This window comes from Chanos chanos, chromosome 12 (genome assembly GCF_902362185.1).
Source record: "Chanos chanos chromosome 12, fChaCha1.1, whole genome shotgun sequence".
Taxonomy (NCBI): domain Eukaryota; kingdom Metazoa; phylum Chordata; class Actinopteri; order Gonorynchiformes; family Chanidae; genus Chanos; species Chanos chanos.
The window spans coordinates 6,986,951-7,001,950 of record NC_044506.1 but is presented as its reverse complement, the minus strand read 5'-3'; the positions used below and the strand labels follow the sequence as shown (position 1 = coordinate 7,001,950).

The following is a 15,000-nucleotide window of genomic DNA, read 5'->3' as shown; positions in this document are numbered from 1 at the left end:
ATAATAATAATAATAATAATAATAATAATAATAATAATAATAATAATGCGACAGTGAAGATTATTCATAAAATGTGCACGTGGCTGTGTGAGTCTGTCCGGGGAGACTGAGAGTGGCGCTTTGTATGCGGTGAGTTAAATATTAACACCGTACTGAGATTCTGGGTCATGTCTGAATTGAATAACCTCTTCAGTTAAGTGCAGTTTAGTGGACCTGACTAAAGAGTTCCTCGCTAATGGCAATTTATGTACTCAGAACACTCTCCACTCCTGTGAATCACAGACAGACAGCGCAGAGGGAGATTAATGTCACCTGCACAATCACATCACACATTCACACGGCCCTCTGCCGAATAAAATAACACTGCTACGACACACACGCACACACGCACACACACACACACACACACACACGCAGACACAGACACACACACACGCATACACGCACACACGCAGACACAGACACACACACACGCACACACACGCACACACACACACACACACACACACACACACACACAAACACGCACGCACGCCCGCACACACACACAAACACAGACACACACACACGCAGACACAGACACACACACACGCACACACACACACACGCACACACACGCACGCACGCACACACACACACACACACACACACACACATGCACGCACGCGCACCCGCACGCACACACAAACACACACACACACACACACACATGCACACGCAGACACACACACACACACACACACACACACACACACACAGACACGCACGCACGCACATGTCGAAAGGTCAAAGGGGTGAGGTCCTGACACTCATTGTACACCCCACTACAAGTCTCCTGTCTCGAACAAAAATGTAGATTCACAGGAAAACACAGCATTCATATTACATTTTTATATACATTTAACATATTCATATAAGAGTTTTACATACAAGTAATACATGCATATAACATTTTTATATACAAGTAACTTCATACATATGACATAAGACATAACCTCTCCTCTCCTCTCCTCTCCTCTCCTCTTCTCTTCTCTTCTCTTCTCTTCTCTTCTCTTCTCTTCTCTTCTCTTCTCCTCTCTTCTCTTCTCTTCTCTTCTCTTCTCTTCTCTTCTCTTCTCTCCTCTCCTCTCCTCTCCTCTCTCCTTGTCCTACTAAACCTCATTCTGAGTCAGACTTCAAAGCCTAGCCCTGCTGTACCCATGCTAATTTAGGATAAATAGGACTAACACTTCCACAAAAGAGCCCGACCCCCAGTGACACGCCTTTCATCCCTGCAAATTTCCCTCTTAATTCCATCTGTGCCCAATTCCAGTGCATGAAATGAATGGCTGTGCGACTTAGAAACAACGGACAGGCAAAACGGAGAGAGAGAAAAAAAAGAAAAAAAAAATTCTCATCATACTCCGTCTTATTATTATGGCACTAAAGCCTGATTGGAGGCATTCTTGTGACAAATGACAGGTTTTTTTTGGAGCCTTTTATCTTTAATCCTGATGGACTAGGGACTTAGGAAGGAAGTGCAAGAAAAACAACAGTGAAAAAAGGAAAGCGTTTTACTCCTTAATATATTAACCTCTATCCATATGGAATGTACATCGTCTGCGTCGTCTTTTTTCCTCTTCATCCTCATCTTCTTCACTGACATTAAGATAATTAATGCCATCATCTTTTTCTTCATCTGCTCCTTATCTTCTGTATTATCATCATCATCATCATCATCCTCGTTGTCATCATCATCATCATCGTCGTCGTCGTCGTCATCATCAGAAAGCAATAACTGCTACAACAGAACCTATTGATGGTTTAGTGTAATTCAGTGGTTCTGAGCTCCAGATCTGTTGCCCAGTGAACTGGAGAAGGGAACCAGTGGTGTAAGTCAACTCATAATCTACTGGTCAGTGTTCTCAGTTAAGTGGGAAAAACATAGAAACAAATACATTTTATATTACATTAAAACCCATATTAAGTCCTGCTTTGATGAGAATAAGATCAAAGCCATTTGTGGTTTGTGGTCCTTCTACACAGTGTCGCTCTGAAGTTTTCATGGTGTTTACATTATAGGAGAGATGACAATCAGTTTTTTGGACTTTACTGTAAAAACCCTCCCAAAAAAAAATATGCGCCCTGGTTTCCTGGAACATGGCGAAATTGCACACCATATGTCATATCATCCCCCATTAGAGGCCGTCCCTCAATTTACTGCTCCCGCCTGCTGTCTCAAACACGCCAAACAAATCAGATATGCACTGAGTAGGTGGATGGCTGAGGTGACGTTGGCCCGTTTACGGTTTCAGTCGTTGAGTGGCGTCAGTCAAAAACCTCACTATCACCACGTGAATCCGAAAGCAGCTCTGTAGAACCTGACCAGGCATGGACAGTACTGCCCAGCGCACTGTGCTTAACCAATAAATTAGTCAGCTTGAACTCGAAAACCAACAGGCACATTATACACCAGTGGGGAGGTGGGGGAGGGGGGGGGGAGGAGGGGGGGGGTGCAGTTAAGGGAACAGGGCTTTGGTTCCTCACTCACAGTACCAGTGGGGAGCTGTTTCCTTGAAGTCAGAAAAACACATTTCCAAGTTGTCTTAAAAAAAAACAAAAAAAAAACACACACTGCGAATGGTACTCATGCCTGTGTTTTGATCAGTTATGTTCAAGCGTCTCAGATTAGACAAGCACACATCAGATGCCCCCGATTTACACTTAAAAGATACTCAGCGTTATTCGTTCATGTCTCGTTCATTTGTTTTCATTTTTTTGTTTGTTTGTTTAGCGATGTTCAGATCTGGTTTCTGAATTAAACGCGATTGCTTTTTCTAAAGACCTAAGACTTTTTGTCGCCGCTGAACACTTTCTGTGAATGCTTCGTGTTCACCTATATTCTTGTTTGCTTGTGTCTCTAAAAAAATAAATAAATAAAAATAAAGTCACAGAGTCTTCCTGTCGATCTGTCCGACCACAAAAGCACAAGTGGCCAGACAAGGAATGCCCCCCTACTCTTCATTGTCACATACACCTGAGCAAAGTGACTGCATTGCTGAGCGCTTTGAATCACATGACCTCAGTAAAGTACTTTATCACCTCATTTTGCATCCTGAACAGTGACTGAGACAGTAAAAAGCAGTCTTTAATATTCATTTTCCGTCATTCCAGTACTATAATATGTCCTCACACAGAAATGTACCACATTTGAATTAATTGTGAAGTGCACTGTTAGCTTCCTGGTGTGTTCTAAGTGTTCTGCGTTGTCTCGAATGTAGTCTGTACTGAAATGACTAACACTCAAGCGTACGTGTGGAAAAAAAAAAAAAAAAGCCCTGTTTGTATTCAGATCCTTTCCCAGTTTCTAATGTCATTTTAATTCCAACCACTTCACTTGCACTGTCTGTGTGCCGTCTGCTGCTGTTCAGACTTACGCCGCAGACTAATGAAGCTCTCTAATCACTTTTCCTTTAACCGAAACCCCTCTACGACAAAGACGTCAGCGGCACGCAGAATTACCTGACTCCTCTTTTCTCACCCGTATCTCCCCCGCACACGCACACGCACTAATGCTGTGTTTGTGCACGTCGTGCATGTGTTGATTGACTGAACCTGGCTGGGGCTTCAGAGGAGAGACTCTAATTCCAGATAATTCAATAAAATCAGCCAGTGCTTATTGAGTGCCAAAGCTGGTTTTTGATCAGGCGTGTGTGTGTGTGTGTGTGTGTGTGTGTGCGTCTGAGTGTCTGTGTTTGTGTGTGTGTGTGTGTGTGTGTGTAAGAGCCGGTGAAGAAGCTGCGTGGAGGAAGAGCGAGGGGGAACAGGAGACTAGCAGACCAGGGGAAATATGTCGAGAGACATAATGGGAACAAACACAGAGCTTAGGAAATAGAGCAATCCTCTTCAGCCCAAGCAGGATTAACTGGAGTTAGAAAACGAATGAGAGCTCGATACAGAGAGAGAGAGAGAGAGAGAGAGAATGCTGTATGTGTGACAGTTAAAGGAAGAGGAGACAGAGAGAGAGAGAGAGAGAGAGAGAGAGAATGCTGTATATGCGACAGTAAAAGGAAGAGGAGACAGAGAGAGAGAGAGAGAAAGAGAGAGAGAGAGAGAGAGAGAGAGAGAGAGAGAGAGATAGCACAAACAGAAGCAGACAGCTCCTAAGTGACTTTTCATTAGTATGCTAGGCTAAAGCTTTGAGGCCTGTTGTTGAAAGATAAGCTTTGCCCTCTGGGGCCACAGCACACGCTCAGAGAGACTTTGACATTATGTGTCTCACCAACACTGACATCACTGCTCCTCTCTGCTCCCCAATACACACACACTGACATCACTGCTCCTCTCTGCTCCACAATACACATACAATCATTGCTCCTCTCTGCTTTACAATACACACAACAACACTGCTCCTCACTGCTCTACAATACACCTACAATCACTGCTCCTCTCTGCTTTACAATACACACAACAACACTGCTCCTCTCTGCTCTACAATATACACACACACACTGACATCACTGCTCCTCTCTGCTCTACAATATACACACACACTCTGACATCACTGCTCCTCACTGCTCTACAATACACATGCAATCGCTGCTCCTCTCTGCTCTGCAATATACACACCCACTCTGACATCACTGCTCCTCTCTGCTCCACAATACGCACACAAACACTGCTCCTCTCTGCTTTACAATACACACAACACCACTGCTCCTCTCTGCTCTACAATATACACACACACACTGACATCAATGCTCCTCTCTGCTCTACAATACACACACACACACTGACATCTCTGCTCCTCACTGCTCTACAATACACACACACACACACACACACACACACTGACATCACTGCTCCTCTCTGCTCTACAATACACACACACACACACACACTGACATCACTGCTCCTCTCTGCTCTACAATACACACACACACACACACTGACATCACTGCTCCCCTCTGCTCTACAATACACACGCACACACACTGGCATCACTGCTCCTCTCTGCTCTACAATCACTGCTCCTCTCTGCTCTACAATACACACACACACACTGGCATCACTGCTCCTCTCTGCTCTACAATACACACACAAACACTGCTCCTCTCTCCACAATAACACTGAGCGCATCCACAGACAGACCCTCCTCTTTCCCTAACAGTATTGAACACACATACACACACCAACGCTCCTCTCTGTCCAGCAAAACTGAACACATATAGATTCAAACAGTCCACTGCACTGAACACGCAGACACACACCAGCGTTCATCTGAACGCCCGTACACTCTAACAGTCCTCCCATCCCTCATCTCAAACCGATACAGATGCCAGGGCTTCTCTCAACCTGACTGTTCTAAACACATACAGACTCCAACACTGTCCTTTGCCTGATAATCATACTCAAGCCACAGCATTGGGCCCCAAAGCTCAGCTACTTCTGAGCACACACTCCGCTGCTCTGCTCCTTAAAAGAAAAAAAAAATGCCTACACCACACCAGTGTTAAAGTAACTCTGGCATTTACGGCATAATCAACCCTCACCAGAATGAATGCACAGACAGTAACAGAAAGGGCATTCCTTCCTGCTTGCTGATGCTTTGAAAAACGTGAAGAATTTTGCCTCGTTATAAATAAATAACTGAATGAATAAGTAAATAAATAAATAGATCATGCCATGCTGTCTCTAGTAATCTTCTGTGATTCAGCTATAACTGCTCAGATTGTTTTCTCTGAATATTTCAAAAATTTCGAGAATATTTCAAAATAGTTTTTGAAATTTATAGTTGCTGCCTGTTGACAGTTGAATATTCGAGCAATTGTCCGCATACTTAACACACTGCTGACTCTCTCTCTCTCTCTCTCTCTCTCTCTCTCTCTCTCTCTCTCTCACACACACACACACACACATTGGAACACATTCAGAACTGCAATGGGGATCTACGTTTTTCAAATTGGTATTTTCGTAATGAAACTGTGAGAATGTATATATCAGCACTAATACTCAAAGATCAGCTTGGATTTATTATGGTGGTTCCATGGAACATTAAACTGAGGACTTTACACATAGTAATACTGAATCAATGCCAATAATGGACCAACCTGTGTGTGTTCAATTACAATGTAATATAAATACTAAGGAAATTGTCTACACGATGACACTGTGACTACACAATGACACTGTGTGACTGCACCATGACACTGTGACTGAAACACAACACTGTGACTGAAACACGACACTGACTAGACCACGATGCTGTGACTACAACATGACACTGTGACTACACAATGACACTGTGTGACTAAACCATCACACTGTTACAACACAATGACACTGTGTGACTACACCACGATACTGTGACTACACAATGACAATGTGTGACTGCACCATGACACTGTGACTACACAATGACACTGTTACAACACCGCGACACTGTGACTACACAATGACACTGTTACAACATCACGACACTGTGACTACACAATGACACTGTGTGACTAAACCATCCCACTGTGACTACACAGTGACACTGTTACAACACCACGACACTGTGACTACACAATGACACTGTTACAACACCACGACACTGTGACTACACAATGACACTGTTACAACACCACGACACTGTGACTACACAATGACACTGTGTGACTAAACCATCACACTGTGACTACACAATGACACTGTGTGACTAAACCATCCCACTGTGACTACACAATGACACTGTTACAACACCACGACCCTGTGACTACACAATGACAATGTGTGACTGCACCATGACACTGTGACTACACAATGACACTGTTACAACACCATGACACTGTCACTACACAATGACACTGTGTGACTAAACCATCCCACTGTGACTACACAATGACACTGTTACAACACCACGATACTGTGACTACACAATGACACTGTTACAACACCACGACACTTTCACTACACAATGACACTGTTACAACACCACGATACTGTGACTACACAATGACACTGTGTGACTAAACCATCACACTGTGACTAGACAATGACACTGTTACAACACCACAACACCGTGACTACACAATGACACTGTTACAACACCACGACACTTTCACTACACAATGACACTGTGTGACTAAACCATCACACTGTGACTAGACACTGGTGAGTTGTAGTCTATATGCAGGTTTGAGAACTTGTGAGTCCACATCAAAGAATAGTCATTCTAATGTTCTAAAGCGCCTGTTAAAACAACAGGCTACTACAAAGCCAATTGCCAAAGACCCCAGTGCCAGTGCCGCTGACCAAGGAGCAGGGGCATTTCTAGCTATTGAAATGATCAGGGGCTAAGTCCGGGGCTAAGAGCTTTTCATGTTGGTGTGCGAGTCCCCCCCCCCCCCCCCCCCCCCCCCCCCCCCCCCCCCGCCGCTATAAACATCTCCTTTTTCAGGGGAAAACTATTCAGGGCTTGGCTTAAAATGTTTGGGGCTGAAGCCTCGAATAATTGGACCTAACGACGCAACTGTTGAGGAGCCACTCTATCCAAACAGCCAAGGCTTGATCTGCTTGGTGTGCAGTAATAAGATAACTGAAGCAAACATTTAGAAGTAATGCAAAAGTTACTTTCCCGAAGTATCTACTTTTATATGCAGCAATTGGTAAAGTAATTCAATTATGCCTACACCACACCAGTGTTAAAGTAACTCTGGCATTTACGGCATAATCAACCCTCACCAGAATGAATGCACAGACAGTAACAGAAAGGGCATTCCTTCCTGCTTGCTGATGCTTTGAAAAACGTGAAGAATTTTGCCTCGTTATAAATAAATAACTGAATGAATAAGTAAATAAATAAATAGATCATGCCATGCTGTCTCTAGTAATCTTCTGTGATTCAGCTATAACTGCTCAGATTGTTTTCTCTGAATATTTCAAAAATTTCGAGAATATTTCAAAATAGTTTTTGAAATTTATAGTTGCTGCCTGTTGACAGTTGAATATTCGAGCAATTGTCCGCATACTTAACACACTGCTGACTCTCTCTCTCTCTCTCTCTCTCTCTCTCTCTCTCTCTCTCTCACACACACACACACACACATTGGAACACATTCAGAACTGCAATGGGGATCTACGTTTTTCAAATTGGTATTTTCGTAATGAAACTGTGAGAATGTATATATCAGCACTAATACTCAAAGATCAGCTTGGATTTATTATGGTGGTTCCATGGAACATTAAACTGAGGACTTTACACATAGTAATACTGAATCAATGCCAATAATGGACCAACCTGTGTGTGTTCAATTACAATGTAATATAAATACTAAGGAAATTGTCTACACGATGACACTGTGACTACACAATGACACTGTGTGACTGCACCATGACACTGTGACTGAAACACAACACTGTGACTGAAACACGACACTGACTAGACCACGATGCTGTGACTACAACATGACACTGTGACTACACAATGACACTGTGTGACTAAACCATCACACTGTTACAACACAATGACACTGTGTGACTACACCACGATACTGTGACTACACAATGACAATGTGTGACTGCACCATGACACTGTGACTACACAATGACACTGTTACAACACCGCCGACACTGTGACTACACAATGACACTGTTACAACATCACGACACTGTGACTACACAATGACACTGTGTGACTAAACCATCCCACTGTGACTACACAGTGACACTGTTACAACACCACGACACTGTGACTACACAATGACACTGTTACAACACCACGACACTGTGACTACACAATGACACTGTTACAACACCACGACACTGTGACTACACAATGACACTGTGTGACTAAACCATCACACTGTGACTACACAATGACACTGTGTGACTAAACCATCCCACTGTGACTACACAATGACACTGTTACAACACCACGACCCTGTGACTACACAATGACAATGTGTGACTGCACCATGACACTGTGACTACACAATGACACTGTTACAACACCATGACACTGTCACTACACAATGACACTGTGTGACTAAACCATCCCACTGTGACTACACAATGACACTGTTACAACACCACGATACTGTGACTACACAATGACACTGTTACAACACCACGACACTTTCACTACACAATGACACTGTTACAACACCACGATACTGTGACTACACAATGACACTGTGTGACTAAAACCATCACACTGTGACTAGACAATGACACTGTTACAACACCACAACACCGTGACTACACAATGACACTGTTACAACACCACGACACTTTCACTACACAATGACACTGTGTGACTAAACCATCACACTGTGACTAGACAATGACACTGTGTGACTACACCACGACACTGTGACTACCAGTGTTGGAAGTATCACATTACAAAGTGACATATTACGGTAATTCCACTGTTTTTGGCGGTAGCGAGTAATGTAACTAATTACCTTTTCAGATTAAATAACGCAGTTACAATTACTGAGATTTAAATAGGCTCATTACTGTTGTCTTGCGTGAAAATATTAATGGACAACTGCAGACTATAGCAGACAAATGCAGACTATTCCCCTGATTTCCTGTTCATGAACTAACGTCACCCGACCTAGGTGGCACAATGAATGACTGAATCAGCACTAGCCCACACAATAGCCAACAGTTCGGGCAATGTGAGCCTGCTGTCCTGGAAATATGGACATTATTTTTCCCTCCTCGAGATCAAGGACAAAAATACACTGGTGAGTTGTAGTCTATATGCAGGTTTGAGAACTTGTGAGTCCACATCAAAGAATAGTCATTCTAATGTTCTAAAGCGCCTGTTAAAACAACAGGCTACTACAAAGCCAATTGCCAAAGACCCCAGTGCCAGTGCCGCTGACCAAGGAGCAGGGGCATTTCTAGCTATTGAAATGATCAGGGGCTAAGTCCGGGGCTAAGAGCTTTTCATGTTGGTGTGCGAGTCCCCCCCCCCCCCCCCCCCCCCCCCCCCCCCCCCCCGCCGCTATAAACATCTCCTTTTTCAGGGGAAAACTATTCAGGGCTTGGCTTAAAATGTTTGGGGCTGAAGCCTCGAATAATTGGACCTAACGACGCAACTGTTGAGGAGCCACTCTATCCAAACAGCCAAGGCTTGATCTGCTTGGTGTGCAGTAATAAGATAACTGAAGCAAACATTTAGAAGTAATGCAAAAGTTACTTTCCCGAAGTATCTACTTTTATATGCAGCAATTGGTAAAGTAATTCAATTACTTTTGAAAGGAAATAAGTAGTACCTGTAACTAATTACTAATTTTCAGTGACTTGCACAACACTGCGTGATTACAACCGCGACGCTGTGTGGTAATTTTTCAGTCTGGGGTGCATGCACGTTCGCATGTTCAGAGCACTCAGGAACAGTACAGTGTTGTCAGTCACAATTAACACAGCTGAGAGTGTTTAGACACCCAAAGTTCACAGGCCCCATACAGACAGCCTAATTCTGCCAAAGTGAGCCTTAACAGAGCAATCTCACCTAGACAATGCTAATTATTACCCCCCCCCCCCCCCCCAAAAAAAAAAACCAGAGTGTCTAACGTTAAAACTGCACCGTTGTTTCACCGTTTACTCGGGAATATAAGAAGACTATATCCTGCCTGTCTGTCTGTCCATCAAACGTCGGCAGGTACTGGGAAGGGGAAGAGAAAGAAGCTTCGCCTCAAACTGCCGCTAGCTTTGACTGTGCAGTAGCGATTCTTAACGTTTTTCGCTGCGGTTTTCCTTGAACATCTCATGACCAGCTGAACAAGGCCCTTTAACATAAAAAAGAAAAAAAACAAACAAACAAAAAAAGAAACAAAAAAACCCAAACCAAAACAAAAAACAAAACAAAACAAATGAATCTCTCATTTTTATGTGACATAAATTGTTCTTGGCCACATGTTGCCTGGTATTTCCAGAATGATAAACATTCCTGCCGTGTACCTCTCACTGGAACAGTAAGCGTACGTTGGCTGTTGGTTTTGGATGAATTACAGCCTAATCGGGGTGTATCGCTCGGGGCCGGACGTCCGTCTGTCTTCCTTTAGTGCTCCACTGAGAAATAAATGCATGATTTGTGACAGCGTTTTGAAGCATTGCCCGGGCGTCGGACGGTGGCACAAAAGCCCTGGCAGCGCTGGCGTCTGTGAAATTGATCTCACTCGTGGAGAGGATAGCGCGGCTCGCGGAGAAAAGCCCCCCTTTTGTTTCCTGTCAGACCCGCAGTCTCAAACCTGTAATTATGACTCTAAATTGAAATGACAAGTGTTCATGGTTTCCTGGAAAATGCCTTTTTTTTTCACCCCTCTCTCTCTCTCTCTGTCAGACAGAGGAGAAGCTTAACAGCCAGGAGCAGAACGGGCAGGGTAATGTGGCTAATTCAGAGCATGTTGGATGCGTTTCAGGTTCAAAAGGGAGGCGGGGGCACTAAAAACACAACAATGTAAGATTTGGATGTCACTGGCAAAGCATCTTAGTCAAGAGGGACTGACAGAAGAATAGTAACATTGTTTCACATTCACATTATTGCATTTTCTCTCTCTCTCTCTCTCTCTCTCTCTCTCTCTCTCTCTCCCTCTCTCTCTCCCTTTCTCTCTCCCTCTCTCTCTCCCTCTCTGTTTCTCTCTCTGTCTCTCTCTCTCTCTCTCTGTCTCTCTCTCTCTCTCTCTCTCTGTCTCTCTGTCTCTCTCTGCCCCCCCCCCCCCCTCTCTCTATGGTTGTAGTAATCTGATCTCTCTGCTCTCATCAGTTTAAGAGAATGAACATTCATGTGAACTGCAAACTGGATTCCTAAACCTTGATGAGTAAGGTATTTGATTCATTGGTTGGATCAGACTGAAGTTAGGCTGGTCAGACAGAAGCCCTGTATGGGCGTGTACCAATGAACTCGTCAGGTCTCCAAAGGAAAGACTTCTGCTAATGCTGTTCCCTCTGATCTTAACTTTGTTCTGTGTTGACTAACTCAAAAATTCCCAGTCAAGCCAAGACGATGGGGAAAATAAAAACACAACCCTGGCTGTCTAGAGCGTCTTGTCAGTTTGCATTTGCAGGCATAAATAATAAATAAATATATTTTAGAAAACCAGTATCAATTAAAATGACACTTTAAAAAAAAACAGTTCATAGATGCTGCTTGTCGGGTGAAATATCTTTGTGTAATTCTAGTTATTACCCTAAAGCAAGAAAAAGCAAGGTTTCATTTTGTTGAAATGGAGTATAAAATTTGAATGTGATTTCTCACACTCTCTCGCATCACGTTGCATAAATAATATTACGTAGATTTACATAGATTTTTAATTAATTTTTTTACTAAAAGCACGAAAACTAGTGTGACTTTCACTGATAGAGCTCTTTCTCTATTGTGGTCTCTCTCTCTCTCTCTCTCTCTCTCTGTCTTTGTCTTTGTGCCTCACTGTCATCTGTGGTTGAAGTGGACACAGTTGTAATGAATAAAATAAAATAAAACAAAATACCCACAGACACCTACATAATACATGCATAAATAGAAGTAAGACAGTGAATCATTTCAGCCGTACACAAAAAAAAAAAAAAAAAACAAGAAAGAAAAAGAAAAAAACAGCGGAGGTGAAACCTAGCAGGGGGTTCCCAGGCCTGGTACCTTTTGCTTTTTTCCTTTCTGATCTGTTACAGAAAAAAAATGCTTTTGTTGTCGTTGTTGTTTTCATTGTTTCTGTCGTTGTTGTTGTTGTTGTTGTTGTTGTTGCTGTTCACCATTTCCACAAAAGAAAGAAAGAAAGAAAGAAAGAAAAAAAAAAAAAAACAGTAACTCTGGAGAGCATACATGCTCTCCATTGTCAGAGGAAGAGAAATTTCTATTTAGAGGTCCATATAAAAAGGAGATATGTCTATATGAAGAGAGATTCATTCGAAGCCTAATCCTCCGTGACTCCTCATGATTTTTCATCTGCCAGATGTTTTAAGATTTTATTTTCTCCGGGTGGTGTGGGAGGCACAGCTGGTGGCGTCGAGCGACGAGCATTACAGCAGCGCAGATGAAGAGGAACAGCTGTGCTGGGACTTCTTTCCTTCTGACCTCTAAACATTTGAATCATGACCCCTGAATAAACCTGTCATATGCCGTTAGCTATGGACCGCTGAGGCACACTTCCAAACACGGACGCCGTTTCTCCTCCTCCGCATCCCCACACCACCCTACACCCAACACTCCCACCACACTGGCTTTTTTTTTTTTTAATATGCAGGGTTCCTGCCAGCAAGCTCGTCCCCCCCAAAGTGGGCCAACGCTGTACTGACGGTCCAGATCAGCCACTGTTTGGCAAACATTCAAAAAAGATAAAAAAAAAAAGAAAAGAAAAAGAGGAAGAAAAAAAAAATCATTCCAAAAAGAGCAACTACAGCGAACAAACTGCTAACTCTTCCGAACCACTGCTTACAACATTTCAGACAAGTGACACTAACATCTGGCTTCGTCACATGTTTTGTTTTCTTTTTTTCTTTTTTTTTTCCCCTGCAAAGCTCTGGATAATGTTCCCCTATTAATCAATATGTCAAATCCAAATGCATTATGAAACTATGCTCACAACGCACTTAAGTTACACGAAATTACAAAAATCTGTTATAGTTACACTAAATGACAAAATTCTGTTGTACACCGATGAGCCAAAATGTTGAAACCACCTGCCTAATGTACTGTTGGTCCTCCGTTTGCCGCCAAAACAGCGGCGACCCACCGAGGCGTGAACTCTACAAGACCCCTGAAGGTGTCCTGTGGTATCTGGCACCAAAACAGTAGCAGCAGATCCTTCAGGTCCTGTAAGTTGCGAGGTGGAGCCGCCGTGAATCGGCGTGAATCACGGTGAGTCCAGCGCGTCCCACAGATGCTCAGTCGGACTGAGATCTGGAGAATTTGGAGGCCAGAGCAACACCTTGAGCACTTCATCATGTTCCTCAAACCATTCCTGAACAATCTGTGCAGTGTGGCAGGGTGCATTATCCTGCTGAAAGAGGACACTGCCATCAGGGAATACCATAGCCATGAACAGGACTTGAAGGATCTCCTGCTGCTGTTTTGGTGCCAGATACCACAGGACACCTTCAGGGGTCTTGTAGAGTCCATGCCTCGGTGGGTCGGCGCTGTTTTGGTAGCACATGGCGGACCAACAGCATATTAGGCAGGTGGTCATAATGTTTTGGCTCATCGGTGCATGTTGAATGGGAAAGTAACGTGTTGAATGGTACAGGAAAACAGCTGATAAAGCACTGAACCTAAGGAGGTATGTAACTTCTAACACAAGAGAAAACGTATGAACATGTCACATATAAATCAATCCTTATTCTGACAGGTTAACATGTGGATCAATGACCCCTGGGGAGTATTTTGTAAAACTAACATTGATCGAGAATCATAAGAAATCTGTGACTACTGAATGAATAACTCATAGAAGTTTAACAGGATGCTGTATGAGCTTGGAATCGAGCTCAGTTTGACGCTTAGGCTCGTTTCTGTGGAGCGTCATACTTTCAAGTTTTAACTGAAGCATTGCATTTCCTCCAATCAATATTTCTCCATATGAAACAGCGTAGTAGCAATGAAACCTCCAGAAGGACTTACTAGAACATTCTCCAGTTACCCGAGCCTCAGCTTCCTCTGGAGCTAATTCAGTCAAACTACTGTAGAGAGACCCAATCAGCTCTGTCCACTTAAAGGCTACTTTAGTGGCTAGAGTGGTCACACTGATGAATCTGGGATCAATACTAAAGACATTTTTGGTTCAGCCTTCTTTAATGGTAAAATGGAATAATAAGGCCACTTGGGGCCAGTTTGAGACTATAGCAGTCAGTAAGAATATGACAGGTGACTTGCCCTGTTTTTTTTTTTGTTTGTTTGTTTTTTCTTTTTTCTTTTTCACTGATTTACAGATGCGATTAGTAAAAACTTAATCAGGAACACTTCTGTTACTGTTCAAGGTCAAACGAAGGACATTTACGAGGAAACTGTTTAATGTACATTGCACTGAATTACAACCG

At 43.1% G+C, this 15,000-nt stretch overlaps 1 protein-coding gene across 1 annotated transcript in view; it reads right to left on the bottom strand.

Annotated features, from left to right (window-relative positions):
- Positions 1-15,000, bottom strand: part of khdrbs3 (KH domain containing, RNA binding, signal transduction associated 3) — a 102,244-nt gene that overhangs the window by 16,787 nt on the left and 70,457 nt on the right. The gene's annotated exons all lie outside the window — the stretch shown is intronic.